A 21,665-nucleotide genomic window follows, 5' to 3' on the forward strand; every position below is an offset into this window, starting at 1 on the left:
GTTCTGCCCGCTACTGCTGAGAGGAGGGGCGTAACTAAGGCAAAAATCACGTGGCAAAATCACCAATTAGTAACCCCCTCTCGGCACACACCAATTAGTAACCCCCTCTCCCTTACTTTCCTTGCATGCCACTCCTCCCCTCCCCTCCCCTCCCCTCCCCCTCCCCCCGTTAGGGTGGGTGGGCCATGTCCAGATGCTGGGCCCCTCCCTCTCCCTTACTTTCCTTGCATGCCGCCCCTCCCCTCCGCTCCCCCTCCCCCCATTAGGGTGGGTGGGCCATGTCCAGATCCCTCCCCTCCCTTGCATGCCATGTCCCCTCCCTCCCCTCCCTTGCATGCCACCCCTCCCTCCCCTTTCCCTCCCTCTGCTAGGGTGGGTGGGCCATGTCCAGATGCTGGGCCCCCTCCCTCCCCTCCCTTGCATGCCACCCCTCCCTCCCCTCCCCTTGCATGCCACCCCTTCCTCCCCTTCCCCTCCCTCTGCTAGGGTGGGTGGGCCAGGTTCAGATGCTGGGCCCCCTCCCTCCCCTCCCTTGAATGCCACCCCTCACTCCCTGGCTACTGCCTGGAGCCTGTGATTGCGCCCAGGTCTACCGCCCGGAGCTGGCGGCAGTGCCCTGGTGAGCGCAGCCCAGGCCTAGTGCCCTCCCCACATGATTAGATGGCATAATTAGTAACCTACTCTCGGGAACCTGTGAGAACCTGCTGGATCCCACCTCTGATCTGGTGGGCCACTGCGAGTAGCAGAGTGCTGGACTAGATGGACTCTGGTCTGATCCAGCAGGCTCTTTCTTATGTTCTTATGACTTATACTAATTCAGGGATATTTCCTCAATGTAGATCCACTGTTACTAAACTAGTTAACTCGCGTATTGTTGTCTAGTGTCCTTATTTGGGGGGTATTGGTATGAATTGATATGTATACATGATGGCATACAGTGGGCAGAAAGTAGCTTGGGCATGATAACTCACTCTCCGAGCAATTAAAAGGACCTCTCTGCTCTTCCTCTTCCAGTGCTTCTGTAATCATTTTCTCATTCTTCTCTTAACAGCCACTGCAGCAAATTCTCTTCTTTTTCTTTTCTGCATGAAGGAGAAGGGAGCAGACTCATGCCTTTGTTTTGGATAGGAAAACAACAGCGTCAGCATGTTTTTGCATCTGCCTCTCCTCCTCCTGCTTCACAAATGCTTCCTTGTTGTGGATGGGAAAGGAGAGAGCTATTGGCTCTTCCTCTGCATCACAGCTGCTGCTTGCGTCTTCCAGGAAACCCTGTGGCAACTATATTTTCCTCTGCAGAGCAAGTTACAATTTGAGATAGTGGTTTGCTTTGTGATAGTGGGGAAGAACAAGAAAGGATTTTTCCATGTAAGTGTAACCTCTATCTGTGGGTTCTGTGGGGCAGAACTTGGAATGAGTTTGCAACAACAATTTTTAAAAACAAAATGGTTTACTTTCTTAACACATCAACATTTAACATCACACTTCAAGGTCCTGTTCAGGTTGCATTTTCAAGTCCTTCTAGTTACAGTCTTGTAATGCCAAGTCCATTTCTTCTTGCAAGTGGGTTGGCTCCTGAAGACTCCGAGGGCTTGGTGAACAGGATTCAACATGGTGAAGGTTTCCAGGAGAACTCTCACCCATTACAACCACAAAAACCCTTAACAAGGTGTTAAGGGCTTATAGAAATCGAGGTCCGAGTCTAGTAGCCTTGTCTCCTCCAAAGAGCTCTGCAGCCTTCTGCTGCTTTGAGTCTCCACCCCTTTCTGGGTCAACCCATTCTGAGCATGGGGGTTACATAAGCACTGCAGATCTGTTCTAAAAACACTATAATTTTTGTACATTTTACAGCTGGCTTCACCTATTTTGTGGATGGTTCCGCCCACAGAGCCACCATTTTATGACTGGTATCTCCCAAGACTCTTAAAAAAATTTTTAATAGCTCTCAAAACATAAAATTGGTCTGCTGTGATACATGGTTTTTGTATAAATATCCCACAAACCACATATAAAAAACCCATAAACGTGTACATGGTAACACTGAATCTTAAAGACTCAGGGCAACAATTCCAGCTAAAATGGTTGACAAGATTATTTTTTTTAAAATAGAAAAAAGAAAATTCACTGATCCTTAAGCAAGTACAGAGTTATCATGTAGTGATGCTCATATGTCCTGTCTGAGAGGACTAAGTAGACTAAGTCAGTTCTATGTAGCACATGTAAGATAAAGGTAGTCCCCTATGCAGTGGCGTAGCGCCAAGGGGCCGGGAGAAGTGCATGACGCATTGGGCGTGCGTCCCTGTGGGGGCGTGGCAAGGGCACTCTGGGAGCGTGGCATGACGTTCCGGGGTGTGTGGCATGGCTTTCTGGGGGCATTCTGGGGCAGGGCAGATGGAGCAGATGGGGGTGTGGCAGGGGTGCAGGGTGCACGTGTGCCCCGGGCGCAGTTTCCCCTCGCTCTACCCCTGCTCCTGCCCCTGTGCAAGCACTGCATCATTACTGATCTATGGGGTTATGTCACATCACAATGTTTACTGTTTACAGGGTGGTTTGCCATTGTCTTCCCCAGTCATCTACACTTTACTAAGCTGGGTATTGATTTTACTGACCTTGGAAAGACAGAAGGCTGAGTCAGCTACCTGAAACCAACTTCCATCAGGATCGAACTCAGGTTGTAAGCAAAGATTGGACTGCAGTAGAATGAGGCATCCCAAAATACACTGCTATAAATGGATTCAGGGATTCCATACGACTGGTTGTGAAAAGTCATTGGGGTGATCTCACAGATCAATTTCACTCACAGAAGTGTTTTCCTCTAATGCAGTGGTTCCCAAATTTTTTTCAGGCTGCCACCCCGGACCACATCTCCCTAGACCTATGAACACACACCTCTTTATTGGTCTCCTGTCTGCTGCAAGTTCACAACAGCTTCTAACACTGTAAACACATGTATATATTTCGCAAATAAAACAGGACCTAATAAAAGCAGATCAATTTCTTGAGCTGTTTTAGCAACATGAAAGGATATGTTTGCATCTCACCTGTTATGTCTTCACAGTTCTAATAGAGTGGATGTGCTTGGTGCAAAGATATTAGCTTCTCAACATCAGCTGCAAGGTACTAAGAAGAAGACTATAGGCATTTTCCCACTTACCTTCTGCCCCGCGCTATTGTAGCCAAGTAGCGCGGGGTCCCCTGGCACTCCCCACTTAAGCAGGGGGGTGGTGACAACGCAGCCGCCCCAACGCTGCCGCTGTTGCGCCCCCTCAGTGCGCGTCATTCCTGGCGCTCTTCAAAATGGTGGCACCTTTTTGACTGATCACCCCGCCGCAGAGAGTGCAGGGGTTGTGGGGACCTCGGCTGCCGCCAGAAATGGTGCTGAGAGTAGCACGCAGCATAGGGGGCTATGAGTAAGTGGGGAAACGCTCTATGAGCCCCATCCAAAGTGGGGGGAGGGCAAATCCACTTTTGGGAGCAGCGCCAGCAGATTTGCCCTCGTCAGGGCGGAGGGGCAATCCTAGTGGCATGTGGGCCACCCTGCCCCCCAGAACTGGAATGCAGTGCTAGACACTGCACCAGCGACCCAGGGGCCCTGTCACTGCAGTCAGCATAGTGTGGGGCGGGCAGATAGACTGTTGCACTTTGCGAGCCTCCCCATGCCTCCAAGTACCCTCCACGGGAGCAGTGGGGCACTGTCACGTCAGCACCTGATTGGATGGGGCTGTTAGATCCCCATATTCAGTAGTTTTCAGTCTGTTTCTTTGCTTGAAAAGAGGCTGGGTGACAGAATGGAAGTCCCGCTCTACTAAATATGCCGTTAGGAAGGCAATAAAGTCCATCTCAAAGTTTGTCCCATAGACTGCAATTCCCATGAGCCCTACCACTTGACCATGCTGGCAGGGGCTGATGGGAATTGTAGTCCATGAACATCTGGAGGGCCATAGTTTGAAGACCCCTGGCGTAGGGTAATGGTCAGGAAGGTCTTTTTGAGATAATTGTGTAAACAGGGCACAGAAATTGAGTAATAAGATGCCTTTGCTGGTTCTTTGCTGACTCTTTTCCTTGGTCGCCCCTTCCCGCTCAGCTACACAGGAAGGAGAGTGCTGCTGCTGCTGCTGCTGCTTGAACCAAAATTTTACCTTGTAAAGTAGCAGTGGTTCCCTCCCGCACCCGAGCTATACGTGAAGGAGAGTGCTGTGTAACACCGAAACAGAACACATTGCCTTGCAAAGCAGCAGCAAGCTCTTTGCCTCAGCTGTCCCCACCCCTACCCTGGGCTGCACAGTGAGGAGGGGGCTGCTATTGTTCCTTTAAAACTCACCAGTTGCCAGGATGAAAGGATAAGACCTTTGTCTTGCCAGCTGGCCCAGGAGTCCCTGTGCTGCCCCCCTACCGCCCCCAATTGCTCACCGCCATTTTTGATGTTTCCATCACCCCTAGGGGAGTGGTATCGCCCACTTTGGGAATCCCTGCTCTCATGGATGGAGACTTCCCTGACACAAGATGAAATCTTGCATCAGTATAATATTAATCTCACCAGAAAACAAGCAAACATCCACTAGCAGAATGAATCTCTGGGGTTCAACCCAGTGAATTATAATAAATAGGGTTTCCAACCTCCAGGTGAGGTCTGGAGATCTCCCAGAATTAAAACTGTTCTCCTACTACAGAATTCTGCTTTGGAAGGTGGACTGTATGGTGATCTACCTCACTGAGCTCCTTTCATCAAACCCCACCCAGGCCAGGCTTGACACACAAGATGGACACCAAAACTTTCTGAGAGGCATTCATATTGTAGGGAAGAAGAAGAAGAAGAGTTTGGATTTATATATCTCTCCTGTAAGGAGACTCAAAGGGGCTTACAATCTCCTTTTCCTTCCCACCCCCCACCAAACATCCTGTGAGGTGGGTGGGGCTGAGAGAGCTCAGAAGAGCTGTGACTAGCCCATGGTCACCCAGCTGGCATGAGTTGGGGTGCACAAACTAACCTGGTTCACCAGATAAGCCTCCACTGCTCAAGTGGCAGAGCGGGGAATCAATCCCTCCAGATTAGAGTGCACCTGCTCTTAACCACTACACCACACTGGCTCTCTAACTACCCTGTTTCCCTGAATATAAGACATCCCCGAAAAATAAGACATAGCAGAGGTTTTGCTGAAGTGCGAAATGTAAGGCATCCCCCGAAAGTAAGACATTACAAAGTTTTTGTTTGGAAGCATGCCCAACGAACAGAACACAGAAAAATAAGACATCCCCTGAAAATAAGACATAGCGCATCTTTGGAAGCAAAAATTAATATAAGACACTGTCTTATATTTGGGGAAACACGGTAGGTGGCTGACTGGGTGACCTTAGATCTGTCACTCTGACTTGCTAAGCAGCAGTGGCACAGTGGCTAAGAGCAGTGGCTAAGAGCAGGTGCACTCTGATCTGGAGGAACCGGGTTTGATTCCCAGCTCTGCCGCTTGAGTTGTGGAGGCTTATCTGAGGAATTCAGATTAGCCTGTACATGCCAGCACATGCCAGCTGGGTGACCTTGGGCTAGTCACAGCTTCTCGGAGCTCTCTCAGCCCCACCTGCCTCACAGGGTGTTTGTTGTGAGGGGGGAAGGGCAAGGAGATTGTAAGCCCCTTTGAGTCTCCTGCAGGAGAGAAAGGAGGGATATAAATCCAAACTCTTCTTCTACTTCACAGAGTTATTATTGTGAGGATGAAATGGAGGAGGAGAGAATGGCAGTGAAAGTGACTTTAGGGCTCCTTGGGGATAAAAGCAAAGTATAAATATCTAAAGAAATAAATACAGAAAAAACAAGATGCCATTTCTTGCTCCACTTGCTTTCCGTACGAATCTGTACTCTGGCAGAGTGCAGCACAGCAAGGTGTCGCAGACAGAAGAAATACAGAACATGAATCCCGATGGCAATCAATGCATAATAAGAAAACTGTAGGGGAGATGCCTGTGGATACTGTTATCTGCAATTAAAAAAGGGGAATACAAGACATAGAACAGTGGCTGTCAAAGTTCTTTCAAAGTGGCACATACTTCTAAACTTCCTCGACTTCGGCAAACAGACAGGCGAAATATCTCCCAGTTACTTTCCTCCTCCCCAACATAAAGTGCAAAATTCTCACACCAGTTAAATACTGGAACAAGTTTATATTTTAGTTTTTATCCTCAGTATTTATAAAGATCCAACATTATTAAGAAGCTGCATTACATGGCTATTTAACCCTTTATGAGGAGGAAAATCCAAATTCGCTATGAACTGCTCCAGAGACTACTCCGTCAGTCTACCCTGTTCTTCCTTTCTGGACACATGAGTGTAGATTTATACCCCACTTTTCTCTCCTATAAGGAATCTCAAAGTGGCTTACAAGCTCTTTCCCTTCCTCTCCTCATCACAGACTCCTTGTGAGGTAGGTGGAGCGGAGAGAGTTCTGAGAGAACTGTGACTGGCCCTTGGTCACCCAACAGACTTCATGCGTAGGAGCGGGGAAACAAATCCAGTTCATCAGATTAGAGTCCTCTGCTCATGTGGAGGAGTGGGGAATCAAACCCGGTTCTCAAGATTGGAGTTCACCTGTTCTTAACCACTGCTCTAGCTCTCACTTTCGGGCTGTGGTCCACACTTTTGAGAGCCACTGAGATAGAAACAGGAACCTCCAGAACTAGAATCATCAATAAACCAAGTTGTTTACAACTTATCTTGCTAGCAAATTTTGTTCCTTTCTTTTTAATTCTGTATGTTTTCCCTCTGATTGGTTCCAAAAAGACTTGCCCTTCATTTTCCCTCCATTGTTTCCCTGAGCACTTTTACTGTGAATGCTTTTCAAGACTGCATTCCTTGAGTGCGCAATCACGTTAAAACAGTCTTTATTTCTCCATCCCACCGAACACTTGGCATTTATCCATGCCCTCATGCAGTCGCTAAACATCCCCTTCAGTCATTTTCTACTCATACTCCGTTTTTAAAAGGAATGTTTATTTATTTATTTTATTTTATTTTATTTTATTTTATTTCTTTCTTCGATTTTTATACCGCCCGATCCCCGAAGGGCTCCGGGTGGTGAACAACACTCAACATCAAACAGGAGCAATTCATACGCTAAAACATAAATACATATAGATATATAGGCTCCATCTCATCATCAACAAACAACCTAAAACTCATAAAAACAGCGAATAACAATTGATACATAAATAATACTTAAATAAACAAGAGGCGTCCAGAAACCCCAATTTAAAACCTACCCCCAAAGAACAAAGGGAGGACGGCGGGCCCCTCAATATGAGGGGACTCCGATGTAGCAGCACCAAGCAAAGAGCAGTGAGGGGGCACCATATCAGCGGCTGGACACCCCGAAGGCCTGGTGGAACAACACAGTCTTACAGGCCCTGCAGAACTCACCAAGGTCCCGCAGGGCCCGGACAGCTGGAGGGAGGGTGTTCCACCAGGCCGGGGCCAGTGCTGTGAAAGTCCTGGCCCGTGTAGAGGCCAGCCGCATCATCGAGGGGCCGGGGACCACCAGCAAATTGGCCTCTGCTGAACGCAGAGGCCGAGTAGGGACGTATGGGGTGATGCGGTCCCATAGGTACGAGGGTCCCAGGCCGCGTAATGCCTCGAAGGTCAAAACCCACACCTTGAAGATGATTCGGAATTCAACCGGGAGGCCAATTTAATTTTTTTTGTCTTTGACATTAGAGCACAGACACAAGCCAGACTGATTATATCATCTGTGTCAATTTTAGTTTGAATTAGCTATGTCACATTAAGGCGAAAATACACTCTGTCCACAGCTAAGAGCAAGTGAAATTGACAAGGGAAGTTGGGTTTTCAGGAGGAAATTGACAAGGGACTGCTGTAACAATGATCATACGTCATGGCAACTCTAATTTGGCTAAAAAATATGGAGGGGGTTTTGTGTGTGTGGAGGGGTCAGCTACATATTTCTGCTCCTTCAAATAATGGTGCCTGTGTAACCCCCATGCCCAGAATGGATTGGCCCAGAATGGGTTGACCCAGTAAGGGGTGGAGACTCGGAGCAGCAGAGAGGCTGAAAGAGCTCTTTTGCAGAAGAACAAGGCTACCAGACTCGGACCTTGATTTCTATAAGCCCTTAACACCTTGTTAAGGTAATTTCAATATTGTTGGGAACTACTGGAAGGTAGTTGTTGTTTTGCTGTGTTGTAAATGTTGGAGTTTATTGTTTCATGGTTTTCTTGTTTGGTTGTAATTGGTGAGAGTTCTCCCGGAAACCTTCATCATGTTGCAACCTGTTCATAAAGTCCTTGGAGTCTTCAGGAGCAAGCCAACTTGCAAAGCTGAGAATTTGGACTTGGCAACGTATCACTGAAGTGTAGGACTGTAAATAGGAAGTTGACTTTGGAAATGCAAAACCTGGAAACATGGACCTTGAATTGTAACGTTAAATGTTGATGTTTTAAAAGTGTAAATTGTAAAGAAAAGTAAACCATTTTGTTGTTTAAAATTGTTGTTGCAACTCATTCCAAGTACTGCCCCACAGAACCCACAAGCTGAGGTTACACCTGCTCCAGTAGGGTTTTTTTTTGTTTCCACTTTGTGCCAATACTTGGCTCTGCGTTGTTGCCCAACCTCCCCTTCAGCCATTTTTTCCTTCCCCTCCTCCTCTACTTTCAAAGTGATTTAAAAAAATGTTTTCTCTTTATCATATAATGTAGTTGGGGACTGCTGCGTTTCCCCACTTGGTCGTTTCCCCACTTGGTTGTTTCCCCACGTAATGGTCGTTTCCCCACTTACCTGCTGCTGCGCGCTACTCTCCCCAAGTAGCGCGGGGTCCCCCGGCACTCCCCACTACAGGGGCGGCGACAACGCAGCCGCCCCGACGCTGCCGCTGTTACGCCCCCTCAGCGCGCGTCATTCCTGGCGCTCCTCGAAACGGCGCCTTTTGATGACCCCGCGCGTCGTGGGGAAGCCCGGGAGCGCGCCAGAAATGACGCACGCTGGGAGTAGCGCGCAGCAACCTTTGGTCGAGGTAAGTGGGGAAACGACCAGTGTCACCAACATATCAAATTTGGCTAGAAAATGGGGTTCTTTGTGGCAGTGGGTGGGCTATATCTTTCTGTTTCTTCAGGTAAGGGCACCTGCTCCAAGAGTCATTTTACCTTCCATTTTGGGTAGTTCTCAATAGTAGAAACGGAGGCTGAGACATTTTTGAATGGCTGCTTCGAAACATAACACTAAAGTGCTTGTGCAAAAGAAAAAAAGGGAGAGTTGTTCTGCATTATGGATGACATCCACCCACTATTAGGTCTAATATGTTTTCAGCACTAGTATGTGGAATAAATGCAATTGATGAGACAAGGGGGGGGATCCCCAAAATATCAGGAGGAATGAAGTGTGTAGAATGATTTTGTAGGCGCAGAACAAGTTTTAAAAATCTTTTAAGTTTCCATACTGATATTTTCTCTAATTGCATTGCCTTTATAATTTTATGCTTTAATTATGATCAATTAAATTGAACCAAAGTAGGCCTTCTGCTCTCTGGCTTCTGTTACTAGCCAGATCAGCAAAAAGCCTTGATGAAATGCTCGTTGTTCTCAATTCTACATGGGAATGTATGAGATTATGAACAAAGTTGTTTTTGAGGTCTTCTTGTCCCGGCCCGGCCCCTTGAGTCTGCCCTTTTCTGATACAAAGCAAGAACATGGCTAAATGTTTAGGCTCTTTGTCTAGGAAAGTAGGACAGTAGAAAACAATAACTGATAAGGGCCTTAGTTCACAAGACGTCAAAGGCAGAGTACTGACATCTTCCAATAAGGGCACTAGTTTGCCCTAAATGTTTTGAGTAAGGAGATGATCTCCACCCTTTGCAATGATTGATTGATGATGCTACCTTTGGGGTGTATTCTTCTTGATGAACTGTTTGGATGTAACCTATAAAAATAAGAACTTTCCGCCATTTTGGTGTGGTTCCTCTAATTCTAGCTTGCCCATCTGTTGGCCTGAATGAAATATTTCTTAGATTTTATTCTTTTGTCGGCTTGAGCTTTTTGGCTTAAATATTTTGAACCCGTTACCCTGCGGTAACAATTTCACCAAAAAATCTTTTCGAAGACACAAGGTCTGACCATTGAGAAAATCTGGGGTAAGCTGGGCATGTAGAAAAGGCTCAAGTCCTTCAAAATTAAACTGGATTAGACCTTGGTTAGTTATACCTATAGAACAGCGATCCCCAGAACTCAGAATACAGTGTTCAGTATATCAACTCTGAAGCCCAGGTGTCAACCTTTCCAGCTATGTGAACGACTAAAGATCCCACGCCTCTTCATCTCAAACAAGAGGATAATAATGTTAACTACTGTTGATGTCCTGAAAGCACTGAGCGATAAGGTGTTAATTCATCATTATTTTACTAGCTGTTAAGTCCCCTGCTTGCTAGCCAGAACGCCTACATTAATGGCCCAGGAAGAGCCGTAAACAGATGGTGTGCCCTATAATGGCAATCAGAAAGAAATATATAACGTACCAGGAATTTTAAAAATATCAGTAGTCAGGGCTGTTTTGATGATTAAAATCTCAGCGCAGACCCATTTGAGTTTTAGTGCCTTGTAGGAGAAATAAAAAGTAACCGTTGCCTGCCCTGCAAATGTTAACGGAGGCTTTTTTTGGTAAAGGGGGAAAAAAAAGGGTGTGTGTGCGTGTTTTATACATATATTGGACATGAGATGTTTCCCCATCGTATGAGACTCACAGCTGCACGTGTGATCAGATTCAACAAGCAAAACCAGAAGGGAAAGAAAATCTCAGAAACTGCTGAGATGTATTGGGATATATATGTGTATAATGTGTATAAAGTCAATTCAGCACCAAATATATATCTATATATCTATATATCTATATATCTATATTATATATATCTATATCTATATCTATATAGATAGAGCAGGAGCAGCAGTGGCGTAGGAGGTTAAGAGCTCGTGCATCTAATCTGGAGGAACCGGGTTTGATTCCCAGCTCTGCCGCCTGAGCTGTGGAGGCTTATCTGGGGAATTCAGATTAGCCTGTACACTCCCACACATGCCAGCTGGGTGACCTTGGGCTAGTCACAGCTTCTCGGAGCTCTTTCAGCCCCTTCTACCTCACAGGGTGTTTGTTGTGAGGGGGGAAGGGCAAGGAGATTGTAAGCCCCTTTGAGTCTCCTGCAGGAGAGAAAGGGGGGATACAAATCCAAACTCTTCTTCTTCTTCTATATCTATCTATCTCTATCTCTATCTCTATCTCTATCTCTATCTATCTCTATCTCTATCTCTATCTCTATCTCTATCTCTATCTCTATCTCTATCGATATAGATATAGATATAGATATAGATATAGATATAGATATAGATATATGGTGCTGAATTGACTTTATACACATTGCCTATACTGCAAACAACCTTGAGCCTGAGTGAGGAAGGCGGGCTACAAATGATGTAAACAAGAATAAAAATCCTTAAGTTTTCAGACAGCAACCAGGCTCCTCATGATGGCTCCAGGAGAAGGCTGGACAGAAAAGCTACAGGTCACTGGGGAGGCAGGTCAGAGGGATGATCAGTTCATCTCCTTCCATCTCTCTTCTCTGTTGTCCAAATGGTGTCATGCCCACATGCCCAAATGGTGTCATGCCCACATGCCCAAAGGTGTCATGCCCACAACACCCCCGTGCAACTGACACCTCCTCCAGTGGTGGGATCCAAAGATTTTAGTAACAGGTTCCCATGGTGGTGGGATTCAAACTGTGGCATAGCGCCAATGGGGCTGGGCGGGGCACGACGGGGGCATGGCCGGGCATTCCGAGGGGGGGGGCATTCCTGGGCAGGGCTGTGGCAAGGACACAGCCACTGTGCCGGTCCTTGGGCGGGAAACGAATGCACGCAGGCACAGTTTGCCACGCGTGCCGGTACACCTCCTGCTAGACTGCTTCAAGTTCTGCGTGCTACTACTGAGAGGAGGGGCGTAACTAAAGCAAAAATCACGTGGCAAAATCACCAATTAGTAACCCCCTCTTGGCACACACAAATAATTAGTAACCTACTCTTGGGAACCTGTGAGAACCTGCTGGATCCCACTTCTGACCTCCTCTGAGGAAGCCCTGCTGCAGCTGACAGTTTGCCTGAGAAAGGGTTAATGGAGCCTTGCAGAGATGAACTGGTAGAGCCTGAACTCACACAGGCTTCTGACTCAGGAGGACTGATCAGCAGGACTAAAGAAGATGCTAGCTGCTCTGGGTCTCCAGATGCAAGCCTGCATTGCAAATAAAGACTGAGACTGGCCTTAAAGGAGAGACACCGCTCAGCAAGACTACAGGCTTTGCAGGAGCAGCCCCAGGCAAGTCGCTCTGAAGAATAAAAGGTCTTTGGGCAGTAACTACTATTGTGGTTGCAAAATGTGTTCTTCCACTGATGTTTCCAGACCCTGACTGACCACGGACAGGCTTCTTGACCTTGATTCTTGGATTCTCCTTGTTGCTGTATACATTCCTGGCATTTGAGCAGCAGTGGTGTAGTGGTTAAGAGCTGGTGCATTCTAATCTGGAGGAACTGGGTTTGATTCCCCGCTCTGCCACCTGAGCTGTGGAGGCTTATCTGGGGAATTCAGATTAGCCTGTACACTCCAACACACGCCAGCTCAGTGACCTTGGGCTAGTCAGAGTTCTTCTGAGCTCTCTCAGCCCCACTTACTTCACAGGGTGTTTGTGTGATGAGGGAATGGAAAGGAGTTTGTAAGCCCCCTTGAGTCTCCTTGCAGGAGGGAAAGGGGGGATATAAATCCAACCCTTCTTCTTCTTGACTCCTGGCCTACTGAGGTTTGTAAATTGAATTCATGATATAATGTGAAGTCATTTTATCATTTAAACTGTATTTTATATTAGTCTGTTTTGTGTGCCAATAAAAGGCTATCTAAATCGACTCCTGGCCTGACTGGCATCTCTCTGGACTCTCCCATGGACTTGGTACCTTTGGACTTTATTCCTTGCTCAGCTGTCAGCAGTCCAGCCCCAACTCTAAGCCTCCTCAGTACTGCATGTTGCTGTGGCAGCACACCATCCCCGCCCCACCTGCACAGAAGGGTTCTTTCTGCACAAGCCTTTCATAACGTTTTGAGGCAGGAATTAAAATGTTTCCTCCACGGAGTTCCACATTGTTTTTACCCCCTTGCCTCCCAAAATGTTTTATTTGCAGCCTCAAAATGGCTTCACTTGCCTGTGAGATTTTTTAAAAGATGTTCCCCATGCCTCTCTGCCTTCTCTGAACTTCCTCCTCGGCGTCATTTTGTGAGTTCCCTCTTCGTTCCCCCTTGCCTGTTTTTAGAGCATTTGTGCTTGTTCTTTTTATTTCAGGGGGGGGGGGGGAGGCAATCTTTGATGCATCTGCTATACGAGGAGTAGTGAATTACTGCACAAGCCTGTGAAGCTTTGAAGCATCAAACAAAACAAAAAAGGGGGGAAATCACAAAACTGTGACCAGGAATCGTTTCGAGGGGGTGAGTGCAGACATACAGTATAATAATTAGCAGCAACTGAATCACCGGGGGCAGCCATTGCGGCTGTGGTGAGCAAATAGGCAAAGGGTGGTTGCTTGCAGGATGCAATGCCTAGCAGTAAGCTTGCAAGGGTTTGCATTGATTGGCTCCAAGCCCTAAAAGGCGGGAGGAGCCAAGGTATAAAGGACACCACACCCTGAGCTCGGCCTTCTTGGCTGCCGAGACTCAGGAACGGCGTGGCCCACCCACCCTCCCTATGTTTTCATGATTGTTGTATTACATGTGTTTCTGCTTTATAATTTGTCACAGTCCGGCGGGTTGACAACGGGAGTCACAACATCTGGGGGAGAAGCCGAGCCAGGCGGCCGGTCTTCTCCCATGCTTGTGCCCTGCGGAAGGACCGGGGGGTGTGGCGGGCCGGTAGGCTTAGCCTATGCCCGACACCCCATGGAGTGGGGTTGGGTCGGGCTGGTAGGCGGCCGGTGGGCTTAGCCGGTGCCTGACACCCCAGCAAGTTTGGGAGGATGGCGGGCCGGTAGGCAGCTGGTAGGCTTAGCCGGTGCCCGCCTCCTCAGCAGCAGGAAGGGTTGAAGCCGGGGGTTCGCCCCTGGGGCTCCCAGCTTCCTGCAGGTGGCCCCAATGGAGATTGGGGAATCTCATGATGTTGCGACCCCGTTTGCTGCCCAGCTTCTCTGTATATAGTTGTGTTAAAATTTAATAAATTGGGCTGCGGCCCAATCCATTTTCCAAGCCTGTCGTTGTTAGTGTATTATTTGCCGGAGAAGGGTCTCATCATCTGCATGCAAAGGTGGGGACTGAAAATGTTTTAGAAATGTTTTCGGGGATTTGTGCAGAGAGATCCAAGGTCTGTCTCGCGATCCAGCTCACGTAACATTTCGTTGCTTGTGATCTGCTGCTACATCCAGGAAAGCCCCAGGCTGCCACAACCAGTATGGCTGCCGCGACTCAAGCTCCGTGGTTCCTCCATCATCAGACTCAGGTTCAGGAAGGTAAGCAAAACCACCCTCAGAATTGATGAGTGTTTCCCCGCACTTGCCATTCCCCAGAAGGTGGAATCAGGCCGCCTTTACAGCACTGCTGGAACATCACTTCCCTCATCAGCCGATCTGGTTTTGCAGCTTCAACCTGCTGCCAATTAATTCCATCTTGCAGTCGGCGTGAATACAACTGAGCTTTGCTTATCAGGGAATTAAAACTAATGTATGCAAGTAATTAGAATTTCTCAGTAATAAGCAGCCCGTGTTTTAGTTTAATGCTGACAATTAACTACAGTCAGATAAGGCTTTTGTACAAATGATTCCACAATGTGGCTGGAAGGTTGAAGGGCACCGAGTCCTTGACCCTATAGAAATGCAAACTAAAGTTTCCCAAACTACTGGCTGAGGGAGGGGCGGTGGTGGAATTAAATGACAACAGGCGTGTATCCCTACTGCATGGCAATTAATCATTTTTTTAAAAAAAAAATGGTGGAAGATAACAGCGAACATTCTGAACATGAAGTTCTGCCTATTCAATCAGGGTTGGTAACTGAACAGAAAAAGTATTCTACCTTACCTCCATGCCTTGAACAGCAGCTAGATCTGGAGATATTAGCAGCGGAGACTTTTAACAATAGGGAGGCAAGCATGTTCACTGATTAACCTCTGAAAATCCAGTTGCGGCTAAAGATCCAGGGCCTGTAAAAACATTGGTGAGCCTAGCTTGTGAGCCCAGCAAGCAAGAGGGGAGGAAAGAATGGGGAGGTGGTACCTCAGCCACCCAGAATAACTAGACCTGGGGTTTGCAACCTGCGGATCTCCAGATGCTCATGGACTACAAACCCCATCAGCCCCTGCCAACATGGCCAATTGGGGGCTGATGGAAATTGTATCCATGAACATCTGGAGAGCTGCAGGTTGCAAACCCCTGAACTAGACAGACACTTTAGCTTGAGAGAAATTGGCCACAACTTTTATTGAAGATAGCAGCTGTCAGAACTTTGGCACAGCATGGGACACATATCTTGTTATCAGGCGACCATCCTGTTGCCGGTAAATATCAGGTGACCACATTAGTTGGCTGATAACACTGCTCCATCCTGTGCCAGGTGGCTGACTAGGCCGGGAGGGAGGACATCTGGGATGGGTTCCACATGGGGTTTCCTTGCCACTCAGAGGTTTCCTTGCCACTCAAGGTGAGGGCACCCCAACATCCCACGGGCTGGGAATTTCCCTAAAGCACTCAGCCCAAAATCCCTTAAGGGGATCCCTGGAGTGTGGTGAAGGGGCACACAAGCGACTTTCCCTCCGATAGAATCCAGCTCCATGCTGCTCCTGCCAATACACTGAACTGGGTTGGATTGGATACTGCCGATACAGTTGTGACAAAAGAATGCAAAATAAACAAATGGTACAGGCACAATAGACCCCCACGCTCACAAAACGAGGGGCACATGGGCAGGAGAAAACATGAGACTAAATTAGACCTGGAACAAGCAGCAATGGCTTAAATGGGATGAGGAAGGGGGCCTCGCAAGGACCCCAACCCCTTCTCTCTGGCATGCTGGATTGGCAGCAGGAAGGCAGCCAGTGGCCATGCTGGGAAGGTTCCCCACTTCCAGAAGAAGGGCCAGATGGCCAAAGTCAGCTTTCCCTCTCCCTGCCTGCTTCCATGCTGTGCCGGCAGCCAGTTATGGATCAAAACAACACCTTTCCCCTTTTTCCTTCCCCCCCTCCTCATGGGCCCACCTGGGGTCTACTCTAGGCCTTACCCTTCAGAGGTGAAATAGTAGAGGGAGATCAGGTCTATCCCTTCAGCCAGCTAGCTAGACCCCACTGCTGGCCTGTGGTTTTGAATAACAAGAGTATCTCACTCCGTGGTGGTGAACCTTTGGCACTCCAGATGTTATGGACTACAATTCCCATCAGCCCCTCCCAGCATGGCCAATTGGGAATTGTTGTCCATAACATCTGGAGTGCCAAAGGTTCACCACCACTGGTCTCTTTCCCCTTCCTCTACCCGCTGCTATTAGTGATTGTGATAGTGTTTTGTTATGGGGGCTGTAGTAAAATTTAATATGTTTATTCCCCCTTGGTTGATAATATGGTGTTGTGATGCAGAAGAGATCTTGATCACCTGTTTTATTGTTCTGGATTATCCTATGGTTTTATGGATCATGTTATCGTTTTATCTAATTAACTGTTGTAAGGTGCCCTGAGCCCGTATGGGGAAAAGCAACCTTTATACCAAGTAAATCAAATCAAATCAAAATTAGCAGGAAACATCCTGCCCCCCACTGGCTCTACCCCCCACTGCTGAGTCAGGCAGCAGGGGAAAATGCCAAGAAAAATAGGGGTGGGGAAGATCAGCGTCATGCTGATGCTGTGACATCATTTCCAGCAGAAGTGACATCATGATGTCAGTGTGACACCAGAAAAGGTAAGTTCCCACCACCCACAATCTCTTGCTGGGTGCCAGCCATGGGCAACACTAAAAATAATATTATGCATCTGCTATTGGAGATTATTTAATGGAAGCCTAGAATAGATGAGGACAAGGGAAAAGGCAGCTCGCTAACAGTACCGTTCAAAGCAAAGTTATAACTTTCTAAGCCCATTGAATTTAACAAAAGGCTGATACATGGAATTTGAGCAGGCAAAGCTTTTGTGACAGCCGTGAGAGCTTAAACTATATACAAAAGTTGTCTGTCGCAGACGGGTGCTTGCTGTTGGGTCAAATGGGTGAGTTTGCACTGACTTCTAAATGTCGCTTGAAAACCAAAATGATAACAATGCAGCCAGGTATCTTAGGAGCTGCAGGCAAGGAAAGAGCCCCTGATTATTCAGGGGCTCTTTAAAAATCTGTATTTAATAGGCTCTTGCATTCAGTCAGTGCTTCACAATAGAACTTCAGAGTATCCAATGAAGCTGGTGGAGGGCAAACAAAAACAAGCACTTCTTTACTCAGTGAGTGATTGAATTGTGGGATTCAGTGCCAGTGGTTTTAAAAGTACATTAGACTGATTTATGGAGGATAGTGTGGGGCCAGGACCGCGTCTCTGGTCCTACACAGCTGAATTAGTTTAAGACTAAGTTAGAAAACACCCAAGAAGCAGGTTTGAAACAGAAGATAAGTTTACTGGACAGCATAAGTATCTGACCAGGGTGTCCCCTAAAGTAAGAGGCACACCCACCATAGGAAAGACCTTAGTCTTTATAGATACAAAGAATACATACGTCACAGTTCATCCCCTTACTCATGTATATAATCCATACCCCTTTCACGTGCTATAAGCATGAACCTTAAAATCCCATTGGATAGTTCTGTCTCCTTGTCACATTAAGACAGTTTCTATTCTACGTGTCACATTCCTTCTGTTACACAAACACTGCATGCTCTTAGCTCATGTCCCTCTACCCATATGCAAATGGCTGCAATAAAACTACTGCCTTTTCTGTTTTCCAAGAATAACCTGTTTTCTAAGTTTGCTCCTGAAGAGAGATACCTCTTCAGGGTATGCAGGTTTGACATTCTTTAAGATCATAAAACTTCCCTTTACCCAGTTTAAAATGATTTTAACTTTAACAGATTATACAAACATTGATTCTAACAATCATTCCTTCGATTCCAATACAATAGAATTATAGTGAAATACCAGTAAATATGAATCTCTCATTATCATTTCTGTGTTCATTTAACAATATATAGAAAAACACTTTTTAATTTAACTAATCACCTTCATGTAGCTAGTTCTAACCTCTGATCTCTTTTATGATTGTGACAAAAACAAAGTTATAAAATATATGTCTGCTGTCACGTTGGCCCTTTAGTGACAAGATCTTAAAGATATTTATCTTTGCTTGCCTGCATAATCACTGACAAGCTTCTAACATGCCTTTTGATCTGCTGCTTACATGCAGGCTTCTGCTGGCCACTATACAGAAATCCCATTTTGATTCTTAGGAATCTTTGGTTCATACGAACTTCCATATTCCTTAATCAAATACAAATGTATAGACATTCTGGTCCATCTCCACAATAGATCCACTGGTAGCTTCCAGCCATGATGACTGAAGGGATCCTCCATTTACCTGTAAGTCAAGCCCTTCCCAGGATCAAGTCAGTTTTCAGCAACCTGCACAGTAGCGGCTTCTACTGTCTTTCCTGCACCAGTTGCTTCATATACTGTATATACAACAGGGTCAGGAATGCATGAAGGGCACAGCTATTTGTTATGATGCAGGACAAGAGTCACACGGTTGCCTAGGGAACTCTATTCTTGAAAAATAACTACTCATCCCATGAAGCAGTGAGAGTTTGTTTCAAAGACGAGATAATATTGTTTATTTAGGCATCAAAAAAACCGTACTAAGCAGTGCTGTATAGAAGCAGAAAGACACAGGAAAGGTTCTTGCCTGAAGCTGCGTGATCAGGTGGCAACGCTATTGTAGCTGGAAAGAACACAAAGATCCTTAATGTATATGCAGCGCCTTCCTTCCTTCCTCCACAATAAAAACAACCTATTTGTCAGACGATATTGTTATTGCTCAATTCTAGCTTGAGCCTTGATTCTTCCAGTTCTCTTTAAAATAAAAACATGTTCCCGGTGCCTGCCTTTTGCAGAGTTCCTCTTGATTGTTTTCTGTGTTCCCTCTTCTTTACAACATCTTTAATACACAGTTTAATGCTGCATATGAATTTATCTGACAATATTCCGTGTACCACAAATTGCATTGGTTTCAAATGTATACAATTTGATAGAAGAAAGCAGGGAAAGGCAAACTTTGATGCACGAGAGACGTGCGGTGAATGCAAAGGACATCTTGAATCATTGATAAGAATTGGCGTTTTGAAATCAGAGCCGGACGTCCAAGCAAAGAGCTCCTCCATGTAGAACACAGTTATTGTGTATAAAGGGAAATCCCAGGGCAAAAGACCATGTGTCTCTTTGTTGATTTAAGACATTTATGATGCCACCTTTCTCCCAGAAAACTGGGACCTGAGGCAGATAATAAAACAACGCACCACCAAAACCTGTCTGAAATAGCCTTTAATATAGCTACTATCTATCTATCTATCTATCTATCTATCTATCTATCTATCTATCTATCTATCTATCTATCTATCTATCTATCTATCTATCTATCTATCTATCTATCTATCTATCTATCTATCTATCTATCTATCTATCTATCTATCTATCTATCTATCTATCTATCTATCTATCTATCTATCTATCTATCTATCTATCTATCTATCTATCTATATTTTAGATTTATTAGCTGCCCTCCCCCGAAGGGCTCAGGGCGGTGCACAACAATAAAAGCATACAACAATATATATATATAGCATTAAACCCCACCCCCCAAAATCATTATAAAACCATATCCCAGAGATTTTAAAACTCAGATGGCGATAAAAACCCTCCCCAAGTCAACTGAAGGCCGGGGTGATGGAAGCACATTTCAGCCCGCCTGGCCAAATGCTTGGCAGAACAGGTCCGTTTTGCAGGCCCTGCAGAAACTCAACAAGTCCCGCAGGGCCTTGGTCTCCCTAGGGAACCTGTTCCACCAGAGGATGGCCAGGACCATAAAGGCCCTGGCCCTAATAGAGGCCAGCCGGACATGTTTCGGGCCAGGGGCCTGGAGTAGGTACTCCTCCAAGGATCGGAGGACCCTAGCAGCAGTGGCGTAGGAGGTTAAGAGCTCATGTATCTAATCTGGAGGAACCGGGTTTGATTCCCAGCTCTGCCACCTGAGCTGTGGAGGCATATCTGGGGAATTCAGATTAGCCTGTACATTCCCACACATGCCAGCTGGGTGACCTTGGGCTAGTCACAGCTTCTTGGAGCTCTCTCAGCCCCACCTACCTCACAGGGTGTTTGTTGTGAGGGGGGAAGGGCAAGGAGATTGTAAACCCCTTTGAGTCTCCTACAGGAGAGAAAGGGGGGATATAAATACAAACTCTTCTTCCTCTTCTTCTCATAGGACAAAAAGGTGGGATACAGGTTTTAAGAACATAAGAACATAAGAACATAAGAACTAGCCAGCTGGATCAGACCAGAGTCCATCTAGTCCAGCATTCTGCTACTCGCAGTGGCCCACCAGGTGCCTTTGGGAGCTCACATGCAGGATGTGAAAGCAATGGCCTTCTGCTGCTGCTGATCCTGAGCACCTGGTCTGCTAAGGCATTTGCAATCTGAGATCAAGGAGGATCAAGATTGGTAGCCATAGATCGACTTCTCCATAAATCTGTCCAAGCCCTTTTTAAAGCTATCCAGGTTAGTGGCCATCACCACTTCCTGTGGCAGCATATTCCAAACACCAATCACACGTTGCGTGAAGAAGTGTTTCCTTTTATTAGTCCTAATTCTTCCCCCCAGCATTTTCAATGAATGCCCCCTGGTTCTAGTATTGTGAGAAAGAGAGAAACATTTCTCTCTGTCAACATTTTCTACCCCATGCATAATTTTGTAGACTTCAATCATATCCCCCCTCAGATGTCTCCTCTCCAAACTAAAGAGTCCCAAATTTCCAGCAGAAGTGACATCATGATGTCAGTGTGACACCAGAAAAGGAATAAATGAAATACACATGTCTGTTGCGATATTTGGTGAATATGGCAGTGTTTGCCCAGTCATAGCAATGTGGTAAGTTGGTGCTTCTATGCTTTGCAGTTTCATGCTGCTATTGCTTGAGTCTTCTGTAGTCAATGCTGTGAAGATTAAGGCCCCCCCACCCAAAATCTCAAAAATACTCCGAAATGCTCTAAAAACAGGGCAAGGGGCTTCTGCAGGCAATGAGAAAGCTCACAAAATAGCGCCAGTGCAGCAGTGCAGGGAAGGCAGAGAGGCAAGGAGACATCTTAAAGAGACGGGGAATCAAACCCAGTTCCTCCAGATTAGAATGCGCCTGCTCTTAGCCACTACGCCACTGCTGAGGACACCAAGGCGGCTGCATTCACCTTGCCCAAATCCAAAGAACTGTGTGACCTTGATACACACGTGCACCTTTTGTATGTATGCGGAGGGTGAGATTTGCTTTTCATCTTCTGTTAAAGCCAGTGCGGGTTGTTGACTTTAATAGACGGTGAAAAAGAAATCTGTGGCTTGTCTCTCAGTGGCAACGAACACGGTTCAATGTGACAAACAGCGCTCATCGGGCAT

Source organism: Sphaerodactylus townsendi, linkage group LG11, assembly GCF_021028975.2.
Source record: "Sphaerodactylus townsendi isolate TG3544 linkage group LG11, MPM_Stown_v2.3, whole genome shotgun sequence".
Taxonomy (NCBI): domain Eukaryota; kingdom Metazoa; phylum Chordata; class Lepidosauria; order Squamata; family Sphaerodactylidae; genus Sphaerodactylus; species Sphaerodactylus townsendi.